Raw genomic sequence first — 20,079 nt, forward strand, 5'->3', positions numbered from 1 at the left:
AGGTAAGAATCGAAGGTCACGCCCAGATTCTTGACCTTTTGACACGGTTTCAAGACGGCATCTCTAAATCTTACATTTATGTCAAACAGGTTACGTATGCTCTGCCGGCTGTCAAACGCAATCAATTCAGTCTTGGTGGCATTGACTTTCAACCCATTGGCCGCAAACCAGTCACTGAGGGCTGCCAGGGTCGTCTCCATTCTAGTCACTGTGTCGCTCATCGCTGTCATACGTCCACTGACGAGCACCTGCGTATCGTCAGCGTCAGGGGCGGATCCAGAAAATCTCCAAGGGAGGGGCCATTAGAAACCAGGAGGCCCCCCCCATAATCCCACCTGTTGGAGGCCCCATCTTCCCACTTGTTGGGCCCCCCCCCAAAAAAAAACTGCGTCTATTGAGCTTATCTAGCTGTTCAGGCAACATCTCAACATCTGTGCAGGCTTGGAGGCCCTCTGTGCAGGTTAGGAGGCCCTGTAAAAGTGGTCATCTCTGTGAGTATAAGAGACCTCCAAGTTATGAAAAGCCTTACCAATCTTCTAACAAAGAAGTCTTCTCAGCTAGCCTTCTAAGAAATAACTAAGTGGGTAGGTTAAAAAAAAAAAAAACTCATCGGATTTCGGCCACTTTATTTTCAGGAGGCCCCCTTTTCAGCTTTTTAACTTTTTAACTTTTTATTTTATTTTTGAAAAAAATCGGCCAAGGGGGGGGGGGGCCATGGCCCCCATGGCCCCCCCCCTTGTATCCGCGCCTGGTCAGCGTACTGAACTTATTACATGCCTCACCTGGCATGGCGAGAATGAAATGGGCAACGGTCGCAGACAGGCCTAGACAGATTAACGATGTTTGATAATCCACTTTGGCTCGCGTGATATGTATATTGTATGCCGATCCACCTGACATCTGGGCTCCGAATGACCCTGACCCTGAATACTAACGTCTCGGTCCGTATTTAGCATGGCGCCAATCCGCGCAATCTGTTGTTATTATTACGCCACCTGCACCGAGACCAATATCCACTTCACTCTCCCTTGTCTCTCTCTCCCTCCCTCTCTCTCTCTCTCTCTCTCTCTCTCTCTCTCTCTCTCTCTCTCTCTCTCTCTTTCTCTCTCTCTCCCTCTCTCTCCCTATCTCTCTTTCCTAATTTCTCCATTTCTCTTCATCAACATCTTCCCTTTTTATCTCTCTTCACTCCCCCTAATTCTCTCCCTCTCCTTCATTCACCCTCTCTTCCAAACCTCTCCTTCCACCACACTAACCCTCCACGTCTCCGTCACCCTCTCTCCCAAACTTCTCCTTCCACCAAACTAACCCTCCACGTCTCCGTGTCCGTCACCCACCTGCGGTATTTTGAAGAGGCGCAGCAGGTTGGCCACCTGGATGGAGGTGACGCTGGACGCGGCGCCGACCACTCCGGAGATCACCTGGTTCACCTGGTTGCGCACCTGAGGACTCGTACCGTCCGGACACTGGTACTCGCCGTCGTCGATGTTGCTGATGGAGCCTGTCAAAGAAGGGGAGAAGTAGTTAGGGTTCCTTACTGAAAGCAACCACAGAGGATCAGTCGAGTTGGTAATGGTTCTGGAGAAATGTCGCCGACTATCTGAAGAGGGAATCGAATGGGTTTGTTACGAAATAAAGTAACACCGATAGGAACTTTCCATCGCTTTTCCTTTTCTAAGGGATGGTACCTTTTGGGGTAAACGACTTAAAACATTCACATTGCTGCGTGAATATAGGGTATATTGCATTGAGTCATTAGGGAACAGAACATTACAGCACTTCAATATGAATGATCTATAAATATAAAAATCGATCTCATAGAAACACAGTGGTGCTAATGTCGGCATATGGTACCAATATCAACATAGTGGCAGCCATGGATGAGAAAATACCATCTGGTTCTGGTCAACGATTTATTTTACTAATGAACACTTGTCCAATTCCTATCCCCATGACCCTACCAATTTGGTAAGGCGCCCGTGTCATTCACATGTTCAATCACACAAAACGCGTGAACCAGACGACGACGCATCAATTAAACATGCTGAGAACTGACCGCGGTGACCTACTGGGCGATAAGTAACAATGGGCCACTCATATTGCTCAGGGAAACTAGCATGTATTGATCGAAATGTAGGCAGATGTTTTGACAATCATACTTGTACACAAATACATTCTCACAGGTCTTGAATTTACCACTATCTGAAACTTCATTCGCAGTTATGGTAAACAGCGATACATCGCGACGACAAAACGCCATCACATACCAAACAAACCGCATCGATCTTTTATAGCTCTCGCCATTTCTTTGCCTCTAAACTTCCGACGAAGACAAACAGGCCTGCTTTCTCCGAAGAACAGACAGCAAAGGTGTTAGCTTTTGGTGGCGACGGTGGAAAGTTTGTCGGCAGTTGTGCCTCTGCCAACACGGGCCTGACATCAACACAGAGGGTAAGCACTAAGCACCGTTACAACAGAGCACCAGAGTTTATAGCTATTGTGCATATATGCAGGGTAATGTATACAGAAACAAATGCCCATACATCGTACATGTACAGTGCACACTATACCCAATCTCGATACTCGGGACTTGTTGACATGTTTCCGCCATTAGCAGCACATCCCCTCATCGTATGAGCAGATCAGCGTTCCAGATAAAACACACCTCATTTGCCGCGGATAATTTCCTATTCGACATCCGATGACGGGTGATACATTACACGTCATTCGACCGTGATATTGTGTCCGCTCTGATTATTATTTTTATGTATGATTTTCTCGTAACCGTGTACCTATACGCATGGGTGTAGTTTTCCAAAAATCATTGGGGGTGCTCAATAGCGTTCAGAAAGGCATGCCATAGTTTTTGTAGTTTTTTTTTTAGCTGTTCTTTTTTACTGTGGCCAAGGCATCATGCAAGAAATGATGTTAAATCGGTTCGAGAGCTTGTTTTAATAGCGCCACTGTAAAACAATTTTGGCTCACCCAATGCATTAACCCGCGCGGGGCTCGGGTCTCCAGCCGAACGCGCGGGGCTGGGGGATAAATTTTACCCCCCCCCCCTATTATCTCCCGAACTAATGGTCCGATTTGGAAAATTCAAACGCCAATCGAAAGATCTCATCACGAATAACTAAAAACATGTACTTAATTTAAAGGTTGAGGTCAAGGTCAAGGTCAGGTCAAGGGTAGGGGAGAGTGGGGAAAGATGCCCAGGGTTTTACTATGTCATATATTATTCGAAAATGACGATGGGAAAGCAAAAACTTGGAGTTTCAACGGAAGCCGACATCATTTTTCTCCAAAAATATCACACTTTCGTGCCTGAAATATTATTACTTTTTTTGCTATTAAGCATTTTCCTGAAGAAATGAAAGGGGGCATCTTACCCCACAGGGTGGGAAAGACGCCCCCTGACGTTGGGAAAGATGCCCCCTGCACTATAAGTGACATAAATGGGCACGTGAATCGCCTGAACGAATCAGTAGTCCCTTCGAGCCTGCAGTAGACACCAAAGGTCATCATAAGGGCCCTCAAAAGTAGTCGTAAGGGGCTTCAGAGGTCATCGTTAGGGCCATCATAGTCCAGCGCGGCCAAACAAGCCTACGTGGTGGCGTTCGGAGACCACCGTGGGGCTCTTATAGGTCTTCATGATGCTTGAGGGCCCTCGAGCCCATCGTGGGAACCTCCGATGCCAGTGCGGCCCGTGGGGCCAACGTGGGAGCCCTCAAAGGATGTCGTGAGGGGCCCTGGAGCCAATAATTGGGCCCACAGAGGCCGTCGTGAGGGCTCTCAGAGTCAGATGCCGCCCAAAAAGTCGCTATGTGGGCCGAGAGACCGGCATGGGGAGCACCCGACCGTACTGGACTCTCAATAGGCCCAGATCGGCTTTTGTCTACATCACAAGTATGTAATAAATGATTTGACGGGCTGTTTGAAGGACAGCCTACGGATTTAGGGGGGCGTCTTTCCCCATCAGGACAGGGGGCATCTTACCCCAAGGTACCGAAGTAACATTAAATCAGTACAATTTGTTAGCCATAAAACTACACCATGAAACAAACTGTTTGGGACACAGTACACGCATGCTAATGTATCACGACTATAGCAAGGGACGCAAAAATTATTTACCTTCTTTGATATTTACAATGTTCTGACACCAAAATATTTTTTGAAAGCAGCAAATAAAAAACATGCAGTCATCAGCCAGCCGTTGCCCAACTGAGCTTCGCAATTTTTTGTGCCGTTAACAGGGCAGGCTTCCGCTTTACGCTAAGAACATTAATTTCCAGGTCCGATTCTTTGTTTCATCGCTAGAGGGGGTGGGGCGTCTTTCCCACCCTGGGCATCTTACCCCACTCTCCCCTACAAATTGCAAGTTTCTACAGTATCGGCCTTGCACCGTAAGTTGCCGAAGAATGGAGTCATGGACTGATACTCGATTGCCCAAAACGTGTTTGGGCCTGACCTTGGCCATAAGTTTGGCAGGCCAGATTTTGTACTGGACCATTTTGAGTCAATTTTGAGAAATACATAACGTACAACGGTGGTAAAATCGTTGCTATAATATAGGTATAACACAGTTTACCCGCTCCGGGTGTGAGGGAGGGATGTGGGGCAATGAGTGCACTGACGTGGCGCCCTCGGAGGGCCGGTATGGGATTAAATCTCAGCTACACTAAGGGCTTGTGTGGTGCCTTCAGTTATCGGTGGCACCCTCAGAATCACCGGCGTAGGGCCCTCAGAGCCGCCGGTAAGGGAGGCACCGGTGTGGGGCCGCCATGCAGGTGCCGGTGTGGGCGATCAGAGGTGCTAGTGTGATTCTCTCAGAGGCGCCGATGAGGGTCCTTACAGGCGTTGCTCCGGGCCCTCATAGACGCTGGTGTAGAGCCGTTACAGACGGGTGTGGGGCCTTTAGAGCTGCTGACGCGAACTCTCTACAAGCCGGCAGGGGGTCTCAGACTCTCAGTGACCGGCAAGGGGTCCTTAGGGCTTAGGCCGGCAGAAGAAGTCCTGCGGGGTCCTAAGAGACCGGCATGGTACTGTCAGACGCCGGTGGGGCCCTCAGGGTCACCGTTGTGGGGCCCTCAAGTCATCAGTGGGTGGCCTTTAGATGCGCAGGTGTTGGGTGGGTCCTCAGAGCCGCCGATATAGGGCTTTTTTTTTCTTTTTCTTTCTTCTTTTTTCTTTTTTCTTTTTTCTTTTCTCTTCTTTTTTTTCTTTTTTTTTTCTCTTTTTTTTCTTTTTCTTTTAGGGCTTTAATAGGCACTGGTGTAGGCACTCGGAGTTGGGGGTGTGAAACCCTCAGAGACACCGGTGTGGTGTGGGCCCTCATAGGCGCCGACGAGGGCCCCATAGTTGCCGTTATGGGGCCCTCAGAAAAATAAGTGTGGGACCATCACAGGTGGGAAATGCCCCTAGAACTGTCCCCTCATAGGCCGGTAAGACCTCTCAGAGGCCAGTAAAGGCTGAAGCAGACTCTTTCCGCGTTCAGGAAATCGCATGCGAGAGCCTATTCAAATACATTGTAATTCCTCTCGCATCAATCGCTCGCGGGAGGTGCGTGCGATTGATGCGAGCGTGCTTCCATGTATTTGAGTAGGCTCTCGCATGCGATTTCCTGACTGCGTAAAGAGTCTGTTTCAGGCTTAACGGGCCTTTGGAGACCACCGAGGTGTCCTTAAAAGCCGCAAAAGGCCTTCAGAAGTCGGCGTGGGGCCCTTATGGAGACCTTAGTGTGGCTATTTAGGGCCCATGAGGTGCTCTAACGAGCCCCACGGGGCCCTTCTGAGTAGAAATATGGCCATCGTTAACCCTCAGCGGTCAAATGGCGCCGCAGGGCCTCTCGGACCCGAGGGTCCCTTTGAACTCGATGGGGGGAGGGGGTATACGTGTCCCCTTAGACCCCTAGCTATGCCACTGTTTCATATGCATCATGTCAGGTATTTTAGGCTCGCCCCCCCCCAACTTGAAAATCGTTCCCGGGCCCCTGATGATATCAGATGTAATGTTAACACAAATATCATGCATCTTAATTTGTGGTGATTTATTCAATGTAGGTATATTCTCTTAGTCACTGAATTGAGTAAGCATAGTATTTGCATGATTCACTGGGCTCATTACAGTACTAGGAGACGGACATTCTGATTATTGAGGGCCTTGAGTCAGCTGGGAATGTTTTGAGGAGGCTGGGGGTGCTTTAAGAAGGTAGGGGGTGCTGAGCTCAGGATTGGGGGTGCTTGAGCACCCACAAAGAGATATAAAGTTACGCTTATGCCTATACGTCACAGACACATCGCATACAAACAGAAAATATACATAATAAAATGGCGAAACTAAAAAAGATACGTGAAAAAAACGCAACAAATTAGATATTCCCAACAACAAATACACCTGAAATGATATTGGGCTAGAATTTCAACACCGAAACGACAAAAGACATGCAGCAAGACTACAATGAGATGTGAACAATACAGTTGAGGTCCGATATGAGCCTCTATGACATGAAAACTCTAACCACTTCATTACACTATGAAAATATGCTTGATTTCCTTCCCTTTGTGTGCTCCATTTCACCATTAATTTTCTTACAAGCTTTGCCCTATGTAATATCTTGTAACTCTCCACAACCATGCATTCCCGCACTCCTTCAACACTTGGTAAATACGGTGGGCACCAAAGCCCCATTCACTGTTGCAGGAGTAGCACCGCTACCGTCCTGTTCAGCAACCCGACCTACATCACCGGGTCAGTCCCAGGAGAGTGAGCCGACACCGTCCCCCGAGAGGCGGCGCGGCGCCTCACGCCCGCAGCACTACCTGCGACCGGGCCGGGCGGCGCGCGAGATCCTCTCCGGCGCGGGACCGCCAGATTGCTGTCTCGGACCTATCGATCCGCGGCATCCTCCGCGCCCAAGGAGACGGGGGAGGGGCGCCGCGCCGCCATCGGCCGCGGCCACCACCGCCGGATAATGGTTACCATGGTTTCCGCAGGTGAGCCGCAGAGCCGGTGTCGCCGCCCGGGGTAAGGCCCGCCGTCGTCGGCAGAATCAGGCCGGATGGCGCCGTCGCCGCCAGGGGATACGAGCTCGCAGCAGGCCTGAAGTTTAACGCCCCAGGCTGTGACGCCTCCGAACTTTGCACTAGAGGCCGGAGGTCGACTTCAAAGCTCTTTAGTTGCGGCCGAGAGGCGTATTTAAGTCTGGGTTTTACACGGCCTTTGGGTGGTTCCGGGGCGGTAGACAGAGGCGGATCTATTGACAATGGAGAATAAGTTGCGTGTGTAACTTTTCTAGTCTAGAATTATTAAGTGGCAGGCTATATGAATACCTTGAAAAACTAAGAATGTTTCCTAAGAACTGCAACTCTCGTTTGTTTGTCAAGAATAGTAGTGACCTATAAAAGAATCGTATTTAAACGACAAAACGCATTATGCTTTCAGTGTGCGCTAATTCAAGAGCAAAAAAAAAAAAAACATAGAAACAGTGCAGGGCGGCAACCTTTTCATGTCCATGCTGTCACCTTTCCGAGATCCACAGAACGTCAAAACACCAACCCTCCTGCCTGCGTGCAGATAGCTCACCGATGCGACGGTTGTCTTCGGTAAGTGATCATGAATATCTCATAACTACGAGGACCGCACGCACCCCGACACACCCACACACAGCACGCACGCAATCACAGCATACGGCCACGACAGTATAGCCCAATGGGGCCGTGCATTCTCCATGGAAAGCTATAACGGTAAGCCATATGGCCAGAGCTGCGAGCGAGCGGCGGGCGAGCTGCGGGCGAGCGCACATGTCGGCTATGAGGGGGCTGCGGTGCGGCGAGGCTTGCGTCTGACAGCAGCAGCTCAGGGCTGTGACAGCCCGATTCAGTCGAGCTGCGGCCGTCTGTCTGTCGCACCCACTCCCGCTGGGGTGCTCGGACGTCTGAGATGGGTCGAAAACGGAGACCCGAGCGACGACGTCAACAGGAGACGGCTGTACGGGACAGCAGCACACGTATTTGCTCAGATACAGCCTGAGTGTTGTTGGTAGGGTGAATACGGGGAAGCGATGCGTGGGTGAAAGCAAGATTCTTACAGATAGGTGAAAGCTGGTTATGAATAAGAAATGGCGTTTTATATCGTCATTCTGATATAAATTCATTGTGCAGCTAATTTTTTCACGCAAAAGGCTGCTTTAAAAACATATGCACGATAATAAACGCACACATTCGTCGATAACATTAAAAGTCCAAAAGGGCCTTCGAATACAAAGCCCCCCCCCCCTCTCTGACAAGAACTGGATTACGATTCCTTTCGCATAGTTTACACAACTTCAAATGTCACCCCCTTTTCACATTGACATGAAGTTCCGTGTGGGCCATTTGCGGCAAGCCAGCTAGCGGTTATGACATCTGACATATCCTAGTCGGGTCAAGAGAGTCCCACACTTCCCTGGGGGAAGCCAGGCCACTGCATGATTTAAAGATGAAAGCACCACACCTCCACGCTGACCTTTCTCCGAGTCCTCTGCAAGCTCGACGCGTCTCCTTGGGCTGTCGCCACAAGCGTCATTTCGTTTGACGTTGGCGGTGGGGTCAGATTCGGCGAAGTCGCGGTCCCGGTATTATCAGCACCGCTGTCGCATATCACCAGCGTGTCCCCGACAGGATGCTGGAGCGGAAGCCCCCGTAAGCCGATCGCGGAGATAAGGCATATTGGGCACCGTTTTCGTGAATAGTACCTATCTTTAGAAGTCTGATCAGCCAGCGGCAGCGCGGCTAGACTGCCTCTCTGGATTGACGAGGAGTTAACACGTCAGCCAAATGGTAGAAAGCATCGCATCGCTCTACGCATTTTCGTCTGGTCTTGAGAAGTTTATAAACATAAGACCAATGTAACGCTTGCTCAGGTAAGAAAACGGGAGCGTGTATTGTAAGCAGTAAAAGCATCGGGGAGAAATGGATCGATAAGTGTAGCGCCACGCCGTTGCGAGTGCAGAGCCGGTGGAAGGCAATTTGCCGAGCTAAGAGGGTGTTCAGTCAGGGCGGGTTTGTAAACAGACCCCCCCACACACACTGCAGCAGGGCGCGGGTTAACGCATAAATTATTTGACACCATCGTCGCGTCGTGACCTTGCAACCTGATCTAGGCACGACAGAGACCACACTATTACATGTCATACCATTTTTATTTCCCAGACTTTGCCTTCATCAGCGAGTTTCATAGATCACACTGAAATCCTTCGGACGGCGGAGCTCGAAGAAACTGCTCTCCAAAGTCAGCACCTGACCTGGAGCTGCGGCGAACCGAAATCTCTGCAGCAAAGACACGCAGAGGACAAAAAGCTCTGTCCTGGCCACGGTCTCGCCCAGACAGATTCTCCTCCCGCTACCGAACGGCATCAGGTGCTCGTCCTGTCGCACCTCTCCCTCGGCCGTGAGGAATCTCTCCGGCCGGAACCGGTGCGGGTCGCCCCAGTGCGCGGCGTCCGCGTGCACCGCCCAGAGGTGCAGCAGTATCATAGTGCCGCGCGGGATGCGGTGGCCACGCAGAGAGACATCAGCCACGGCCCGATGGGGCACTGCCTGCGGAATCACGGACGCCACCCGACTCGCCTCCATCAGCACCGCCTGGACGTACGGAAGGCGAGCGCGGTCTGAGAAGCACGGGCGTCGACCGTCCAGCACGCGGTCGATCTCCCGTTGGGCGCGGCTCTGGATGTCAGGGTGCATCACGAGCAGCAGCAGCGTCCAGAGAAGGGTTACAGATGTGGTGGTCAGGCCGGCCTCGAAGAAGTCCATTCCCATGGCGATCAGGTGGCTCTCGCTGTCGCTACACCCCGCAGAGTCGGTGGAATCCCTCTCAGCGAGAAAGAGATCGATGAAGTCCGGCGGACTGGTGTGGTCTTTCCTCTGGCGATGGTTCAAGATCAGGTCCCGCAGGAGCGGTTCAAACGAGTCCCGGTAGCGGAGGAGGGCTGCGTGGCTGCTCCATCGCGGCATCACGTGACGCAGCCAGGGTAGCACGGTCACGGGGTTCTGTGGGCCCAGCGCCTGGAACGCCTCCGCCGCCAGGGTCATCATCTCGTGGGTTTGAGGAGAGGCTCCATCCAGTCGACTGCCAGTGAACATGCGCCAGATGACGTTGATCGCAGCCAGATCAAGGTAGAAACGCATGTTGACCGGCCTTCCGCAGTTGGGCAACATGTTCTTGATCATGTTGTCAAACTCATCAGCTATCATTTCCTCCAGAGCATTTCCGTAGAAGCCGAGTTTACGAAACAGAAGCAGAACTAGGCGGCGATTTTGCCAGTGGTCGGGCCCTTCGTTGTACGAGACGCCGAGTCTCCGTCCTCGGGTCCGAACCATAAAGGAAAAAAGGTCGGGACGACCTGCCAGCTCGGGCAGCGCCGCCGCCTCTCTTATAGCGTCCACGCTAAAGATGTGAACTATTTTCAGCCCCGATGGAAGTACGAATCCAAAAATATCTCCGTAAGTTTGACGAAAGGATTTAATGACGTTTGCAATTCCACCTTTCCATGCTTCTGCCGCAGCCCAGATAATTTCGCTCATGTTCCAGATGGTTGGGCCTGAAACAGATTTCCGAAACTGTGATATCGTTAACATTATCCAGTTTTCAATTAAGACCTATACTGTACGATTTTTAGGGTTGTTGGCAAATCTTGAAAACTTGAAAGAAGGTAATCGTCGCCCTGGTGATCTGACCTTTTGAAGATGTATCTGTGCAAAAGAGTTTCCTTACTTTCCCACTCTGTCAGTGCCGATCCGACACGTTATTTGAACCATGTGAACAGATGTACCATACTACAGAAAGCAGGAGGCAATGAGGGTTACATGTTTATTGGTTACCTCAGTTAGCACCACTGTATTATACGAGTCGGTCCGTACCTGGTGGGAAGCCCCGAGGACGCTTTGGCCAGACGTACAGCAATAGGGTCAGCAGCAGGACCACAAGAAGAAGAACGATGGCGGCCATCGCGGCAGCTGTCCCTTACAGGACCCACACGGGGTCGGGTGGTCGGACGGCTCTGCTCCGCCCCACCACGGCTCCCTAGTCCTACTGAGCCAGCGCTCTGGGTCGTAACTACCGGAGGAGCGGACCGCTATCTGTGGCACGAACTGGGACTGCCGAATCGACACCACATCTGAGTGGTACGAACACTATCACGAAGGTGGTGGAGTGTGAGGTCAGGGCTCAAATGATGCTGGATAGTCGGTGACCTCAAGCCGTGACCTCCAGTGTGGAAACCAGGTCAGGAAATGTCTGAGCGGGCCGAAGAAACGAACCTCCTCGAGCGTTATAAACAGTCGCATTTTGCTGTATACCTATTACCTACCACGGCAGATACACATGACATAGGACCTATATGACATTGCCCTTCATCCCTGAATATGGGGGGGGGGGGGGGGCACTGTGCCTTCGCCGCTCTTCTCCCCCGCTCCCGCCGCCCCTGTGCGAGTGTGCGATGTAATCAATAACCACACGCATCTATCTTTTCTCCGTCCCGCGCGGCTGCCACTCGCTCTTCTTTCGGATGGAATGCGTCATCCGAACTCATCTTTGGTATCCATTCATGTCACGCAGTTCCAATAAGAGCTGGTCTTGTCTGCTAGCATGTCGGGCTTCCTCATCCTGGGTATACTGCGGTGGGGTCCCACGTATCGTCGTAATGCGTGCCTGGGACTCCTTATTGGCTCCGTTACGGGGAAGTAACACACACCAAGAATAGGGCCTCTTCCTTACGTGGCGAGTAATGGGCATGTTCAACGTGTCATGCTGAGAGCCGAGAGGAAGTGTCGTTACGACAAGATCTCGACGCATGAAAAGTAAATAGAATACGGACGGAAGCAGAAAAAAGGTTTAGCATGGGTGGAGGCATTGATTTTTTGATTGTTTGGAATCTGAGCCCCCAACTCTCTCTCTCTCTCTCTCTCTCTTTCTCTCTCTCTCTCTCTCTCTCTCTCTCTCTCTCTCTCTCTCTCTCTCTCTCTCTCTCTCTCTCTCTCTCTCTCTCTCTCTCTCTCTCTCACACACTCTCTCTCTCTCTCTCTCTCGAGCTACATCATACATATATAGAAGAGATGTGTTTGTCAATTTGCAGGCTAAATGTCCATCGGTGAGAATTGACATACGTAAATTTCCGTCTGCCAATTACAAGCTCCAGTTTTCAAACCGTTTTAGTTCACCCCTCTAAGATCGGCAGAAAGTACAAACGGCCACCCATCCGGAATGGATATTCAAGCGACTCTGGTCAGCCATTTGAATGCGGCTAAGACTGTACCCAATATCCATTATAGTTGTTTGAACTGCACTTCTACCGCATGCCCCGGTTCATAGCCGGACTCCAAACAGCATCCCTGGTGCCGTGGGGCTCATGGAAGTAGAAACAAGTTTACACTTGCCAGGCATACATAGACATGACAGTCAACAAACGACTTCGGCCCATTAGCGAGGTCCCATTTACAGAGCCTTGGCATTAGGACTGCAATGAATGAATGAATTATATAAGTGGTTTACACACCAGAATGCAATCACCCTATACCATCTAATGTCGAAGGTTAGAAACCTGTTTACATATGTTGCTTTATGAATTATGACCACCAGCTTTAGATCTTCCACACTGGAAAACAAACAGAGTGCGACCGTTCGCCACGCGAGTCATCTTATAAACTGAGATAAATAGCCAGGCATGTTGACGGTTCAGGGAGGAGTGTATTGATAAAAAGCTGGTAAGGCTTCCATAAACAGTTCTGAAACCGTTAATTAGCAACAGCCAGCCGTGGACAGAGACAATCATGCACTATGCGGTTGTATGGGAATTTTGCAACTTACCTACGCATGCATAGTGATAGATCATAACCGAATCTCTCTCTCTCTCTCTCTCTCTCTCTCTCTCTCTCTCTCTCTCTCTCTCTCTCTCTCTCTCTCTCTCTCTCTCTCTCTCTCTCTCTCTCTCTCTCTCTCTCTCTCTCTCTCCGAGCTGTACCCGCTCCGCTACTATCACCCACTGCAGGCTGACCGTACTGTAAACAAGACAACCGACCGGACCCTCGGCGCAGTGGCCAGCGACTCATCACCACTGCGGCGGTAATGCCGCATTGCGCCACATTGTGCACCAGCCTGAGATCTGCCGAGACGAACTATAAAGGAATAGTAATGGCCTCGCTTATACGAGCACAACTGCACACGCACATACGCAATCACTCAGGCGCATTGCGGGGATAAAATCATGGGCGAGAGAAAACATTGTTGCATTTTTCCTAGCAGCCACGCACATCGTAGCGGAGAGCTTAGATACCTAATGGCGCATACCACCGTATACCGCCCACTAGACTATACGCTGACCATGCGGCGCGCTCGCATGCACCGCAGAATGAGTATCATCTCGGCGGAACATTGTCGTCCTTGATCAATAGACCGATTTCATGTCCTATAAATATCCGTCGGCGGCGGACCGGCAACCGCGGCCCTGCAGAAGCTGAATATAAGCTGCGGTCGGGCCTCTGTCCTGCAGCGAGACGACCGACCGGCCACTGATGGCCGGTCAGAGCAGGGTCATAGATCAATCGCCGGCGACAGTCCACTCGATTCTGCTGAACTTTAACTCGCCGCTGGGTCGTCGGACCTGTGCTCAAACCAAAGCCCGGCGTCCCGCGCAGCGAAATTTCAACAAAGTAACAAATGAGACAAAATTATCACCGTAGACGTGATAAACGGCCTAGAACAAATAACACCTTGCGCGAAAGTCGGCGATATGTTTGATTTATACGAGTCGATGAGTTAAAGACCATCGCCAGCACCGTGTTCTAGCGAGATATAACATTTGTAGCTATATATCACTCGTGACAAAACCGGCGCCATTCAGCTCTGTGGGCCCACGGGTCTCATTCTGCTGTTACAATAGCGCGCCGGTATCGATTCTGCTAGAGCGGCGCAGAGCAGCCTATGAACTTTCCCCGCCTGATTTATCGCACAGTTTCACCGGGGGGCGGGACCCCCTAGGTCACTCCCCAATGTTCCGTCAGCACGACAGGGCCCCCCGCGCGGCCGACGCTGCGCCACAGACCACGTCCGAGGAAAAATCGGCCCTCGATGGCCCCACCGATCCGCCGCTGTCACCTGGGCGACCCGCGGGCGGCGGCGGCGATTGGCACCGCCGGCGGTGGCCGCAGCCCCTCACCTTTGATGAAGTCGACCGACTGCTCCAGGCCGTATGTGTCCTTGTCGCAGTCATCCAGGATGTGAGCGCCGATGGTCAGGCCGCGCATCAGCGTCGGGTGTGAGTTGACGAAGTCGAGGGTAAACACCATCGCCTCGAGCGCCTGCACGCCGCCCTGGGGCATGATGGGTCCGCAGGTGCGTGCCTCGCCCCGCTCGTGGACCATCATCAGACCTCCGAGCACCAGGTCACCGGGCACCTCGCACACCAGTTTCGGAGGCCGGTCGCCGCGCGCGCGGAGGGCCCGCGGTGTTCGCGACAGCGCCAGCGCGGTGGCCAGGGACAGGTCAGCGATCTGATGGGTGCCGGAGTGGCCTCCTCCCGGGCCGGGCCAGGGGGCACTGAGGCGCTCAGCGACGAGCGGTCCACGAGTCCGGTTACCAGTGGCGGGCCGCCAGTGGCACAGTACGACCAGGAGCGACACCAGCGGTCCTGACCGCATCACTCGGCCGGCGGACGGCGCACCGGAGCCCGCGATCACACTGACGATGACGCAGACGATGACGTAGACGATGACGTAGACGATGACGTAGACGATGACGTAGCAGCGAAATCTCAATCGGGACTGCCTGTGGCGCCTAAAGCCCCAACCACAACGGTTCGCACTCTGAGTTAAACGTAACTTAGATGATAGTGAAGCCCTTCTATTTCTTTAAGCGCTTATAATTGACCTCTAAAATTGCTCTTTTTGTCTTGATGAGAGCGCGAGCAAATAATCAAAGAGGGCTCAGTCGACTTGATGTTCTGGAATGGTTCACACGACTTTATTGAAACGGAGAGGTACAGTGAGCGATCCGAGCGTTGCATGATTGTTGTGGAAAGGCTGTCGTATCGGACTACTAAGCGCAATAAGATAGTATTGGCACACAAAATGAGAATATACTGAATTCTCGTCGTGAAGATATATTGCAGATGTAGCGCAGGGCGGGTTACATCATACATACGCTTCAAACCGTGGTTCCCAGCTGCACAATTTTGCTGAGAGCCGTGACCTACGCTGGTGAATTGCATGTAAACCATTCACATGTTCAGTAGACAGTAAAGGTTCAGCAATCTATCCCCGTAATTCTGTATTAGGTCTTTAAAGTTTAACGGGGCAATTTGCAGTGCAATGGAACATCGTTTCCAGTAATAAGCTAGGCGTCATATCAGTCTGTCGAACCGCTCAAACCAGCGCTGTTCGGTCTGAGGATTTAATCGCGTACGGCGTCGACCTTACACAAAAGGCCAGCCGCGCGCTTCTCACTGCCACCAGGGATATTACACCCATCCAGCAGTTATGAGAAATTCTATAATCTGATTAAATAGCTGATGAAATTCCCCCTCAAATGCCTAGTCGTTTCATCGCAGTCTAGTGCCAGGTCTATGGCTCAGACTTCAGAACAGGGTGATGAGATTTCTGAAGGTCTAGTCAGTGGCATTGCTAGCGTCAACGGTACTGTCCACTGGCTTCAATGGAATCCACACTGCCTCCATAGAATCAAGTATACAAGAGAAGACAGCCAGCTTCTTGTGTGAAATATACCCGGTAATCTGTTCAGACAGCAGCCCCATCCGCAGCAACGTGGCTGTGATTGCTTCCGGCTAAATATGATAAGTGAGAATGCCAGACAACGTAACCATAATTTCGCTCGCTTCCACGGCTGTGGAGCATCCGTGGGAAAACAAGGCCAAAATACAGCTGTCTTCTCCCAAATGGTGAGCTGCAGTCAATTTAAAAACTACAGATGAAATTAAGAATGTGTGTAGAAGCTACGACAGAATGTCGTAGACTATATATTCCGTGGTATTAGAATTGGATGACTTCTTAGCATAGAAGAGCAGCTCAAAATATATGTTTCCTTTCCTTTCCGGCCAGCCAGCGCTTCATATATGCAAATTGATAATGCCCCAACAGATATCTACCAATAACACAAGGACGATCCGAAGAAATTTTCCAAAATCCTCGGCGATTTCAAGTAACTGCGGTTCTACACCGCTGGTTTCGTTATTGCATCAGCGCCAATGGAGCTCCAAACTTTCTGGTTAATGCCTCATTACTTCGACGGCAATAGCGTCACTAGTTTGATGCCATTTCCAGGCCGCCGTTTCCGGTATATAACGGTCGTCGGTCGGCCCGTTCAGCCACTATCTGTCCGAGACCAGCAGTGGTTCGGCCGGCAACCACGGCGGCGTGCCGTGCCGCGCGTCACGAACACGCCAAACGGGCGTTTATCACGGCCACAGAGCTCCGTCACGAACCTCGCGCCACGCGTCAGCGCCCGCGTCACGCCGACGTCACGACTAGTGGTGTCAATCGGTTACCAAAATTTCGGTATACCGATACCGAACCAATACCGATTCGGTATTCGGTATTTTATACCAAAAGCATTTGGTATTTTGTCGGTATTATGAAAGTCAACTACTGTCATACAAATTTGAAAACATTTTTTTATAAACCTTCTGAACTCAAATTTGATTTGCTAAATGACATTGGATGAAGAAAAAGGACAACCATGACACATTTCTCCCAAATGCATGATGTCATAAGAAGTGGGCAAACACGTTATCTGTAACATCAAACACATCAGTCTACCAATGTTAAATGGCAGCTTATCAGTGCTAGCAAATTCCAATGCCATGAGGATAATTATCTTACAAAAAAACTTATGTGCAAGACATAAACATGTATCAATGTTTAACTCACTGTATACTGGAAAACATACTTTAACTACCTTACTCAAAATTTCCCAAGCATTCATTAGTAACAAATTTGACTTTGTTTTGATGAGTCTGTGATTGATCTTGACCATGTCTTGCTCTCCATTTCACTGCAATGCAGTTACATTATCCAAAAGTCAAAACCCTGTTTTTATAGCACTAGCTTCACCATTATCATCTAATATTGAAGGCAGCATTTATCACTTTATCATCACCCCACAAATTCACAACTTCGCTCAACTTCAAAAAGATCCTGTACATATTTTATTTTCTTTAATTAGTGTTCTCTTTCCTGCTCTCCTCAACAGATAGAAATCGCTAGCAATGTAATCAAAAGCATTCCTAAAATAAAATTGGGTCTTAGCTTGATTCGCAAATAGCAGTTTAAAAACTGAACACAACTAAGAACTTTTTAATGTCGCAGCTGCGCCAAAACCCGATGTACCTCAATAACTAATAAAGATAATTGAGCAACTTTGTTTTCTGGTTCATAATTCTTTATCAATAACAGCTTAAAATCTTTCTTGAATTAATTTTAAGATGCCAAAATATGAACATCATATTTATAACCTAAGTGTTCTTAAGCAAAAAAGAAAAAACTTTGTTTTATGCAGTTCCGTGAGTTTCGTGCCTAAATGCAAATGGCCGCCGCCTGCAAGGCTGCCATTGTGGAAGAGATGCCACGTGACACGTGTCAATGATTCCGTAAAATTATGGACATTTTACTTAGCTTTCATCGCGATATCATTACAGTGGTGTCTGCTATCTATCAGTGTGCCTCGTAAGTAATTATTTATCAAGATTTGTTGTGTTAAACATTTGTTTATGATGAAAAATTGGTTGCGTCACTATCGTCACCATCGCTACTTGAGTTGAACTGTAGGTATCATGTATTTTGTTTACATTAATGGTATAGCCTTGCCCATCATTGTCATTTGGTTACCATTTTTGGATCATGATAACACACGTAACCCTGTCTTGACTGGACTTGAATTGAATGACTTGAATTGAAAGGACGTTTGATGGTTCAGGCATGGATGAGATTCAGGGTTCAAGTTCTTGTCCTATATCACCTCATGCAGATGACTTGAATCCACATCCCAGTTAAGTTACTGACCTGAATATTTGTTCATAGTTGCACAATACAGTTACATTGTTTGCAGTGCAAATAATTTAGAGATTAAATATGGTGATGAAATTGACCAGTAACATGGCAGTAAGATGTATTTTTAAATAACAAAATGAGGCCGAAAATATAGAACGAGCTTTCGTCTTACGACATCATCGGGTTCTGGCTTAGCCGAGGCAATCACATTTGAAAAATTGGAACAGAACCAAATATTCACACGTGCACATTGGCCCAGATGGCTTTTGGAGGTCATGTAGCGATACGTATTGCGCAAGAGACGTACACTTAAAAAGACCAATGCAAATATCGGATACAAATCAATACAATTAAACAAGAGCAGACCGCAGCACGCTCGCCGTCACATTCAACTGCATCACACACTGTACCAATATTTAACCATACATGTAGGTGGTCATGTAGGCTATACAAGTAGTATCCTTACAATTTTTACAGTACCCCAAATCGTATACAAGTGGTCATATAAACTACACAAGTGTGTGTGTGGGGGGGGGGGGGGCTGTGTGTTTGTGTTGGGTGCTCGTGCGCTAGAGCCTAGTGTGTTAAAGGCCACGAGCTTTGCATTGTGTTCAGGCTAGGCCGAAGGTTTCTGATGTGGATTGATTCCATTATTTTTACTTCCGCGCAATCTTTACCTGTATCTAGAATTTCTATGCGGAAGGACTTGTTAATGTCACTATTGGAAAGGTCGTTGTGAGAGTGCAAGATATGCTCGCCTAGTGGTGTGTCTAGCTTTCTTAGACGTGCGTTACTCAGATGTTCGTTGAATCTGTAGCGAACTGGTCTCGTGCATTCTCCTATGTAGGTTTCCGCACGTTCTGCTGTCTCGCATGGCCTACACGTGATTTTGTACACTGCGTTTCTCGTACTGCATTTTTTGTCGAGTCCATTGGTACAGGCATGACAATGTCTGTTGCCGGCGGGACAGGGAGGACGGGTGAGGCCATGCGAGACAGCAGAACGTGCGGAAACCTACATAGGAGAATGCACGAGACCAGTTCGCTACAGATTCAACGAACATCTGAGTAACGCACGTCTAAGAAAGCTAGACACACCACTAGGCGAGCATATCTTGCACTCTCACAACGACCTTTCCAATAGTGACATTAACAAGTCCTTCCGCATAGAAATTCTAGATACAGGTAAAGATTGCGCGGAAGTAAAAATAATGGAATCAATCCACATCAGAAACCTTCGGCCTAGCCTGAACACAATGCAAAGCTCGTGGCCTTTAACACACTAGGCTCTAGCGCACGAGCACCCAACACAAACACACAGCCCCCCCCCCCCCCCCACACACACACTTGTGTAGTTTATATGACCACTTGTATACGATTTGGGGTACTGTAAAAATTGTAAGGATACTACTTGTATAGCCTACATGACCACCTACATGTATGGTTAAATATTGGTACAGTGTGTGATGCAGTTGAATGTGACGGCGAGCGTGCTGCGGTCTGCTCTTGTTTAATTGTATTGATTTGTATCCGATATTTGCATTGGTCTTTTTAAGTGTACGTCTCTTGCGCAATACGTATCGCTACATGACCTCCAAAAGCCATCTGGGCCAATGTGCACGTGTGAATATTTGGTTCTGTTCCAATTTTTCAAATGTGATTGCCTCGGCTAAGCCAGAACCCGATGATGTCGTAAGACGAAAGCTCGTTCTATATTTTCGGCCTCATTTTGTTATTTAAAAATACATCTTACTGCCATGTTACTGGTCAATTTCATCACCATATTTAATTATTTGATCATGGCAAAACCGACCATTCAATACATCAATAATTTAGAGATTTCCTGACTTGTTTTGGTTGCCTTATTTTAAAGTATTACCTTTCAGTGCTTATCATTTGTTTTGAAAAAGTTTGAAGCATTTGTTTGATGATTCCCTGAATTCGGTACCTAGTCGGTATTTCACCCTATTTCTGCAAATCGGTTCGGTTTTGGTATGCTCTCAGTAGTTTTGGTCGGTATCGGTTTGGTATTGGTTTCCAAAATT

The 20,079-nt window shown here is 49.3% G+C and overlaps 1 pseudogene; it reads right to left on the minus strand.

Annotated features, from left to right (window-relative positions):
* The window catches only part of LOC122371726, a 60,327-nt pseudogene that overhangs the window by 34,292 nt on the left and 5,956 nt on the right, over positions 1-20,079 (minus strand).

This window comes from Amphibalanus amphitrite, unplaced genomic scaffold, assembly GCF_019059575.1.
Source record: "Amphibalanus amphitrite isolate SeventyFive unplaced genomic scaffold, NRLGWU_Aamphi_draft 001273F_arrow, whole genome shotgun sequence".
Taxonomy (NCBI): Eukaryota; Metazoa; Arthropoda; class Thecostraca; order Balanomorpha; family Balanidae; genus Amphibalanus; species Amphibalanus amphitrite.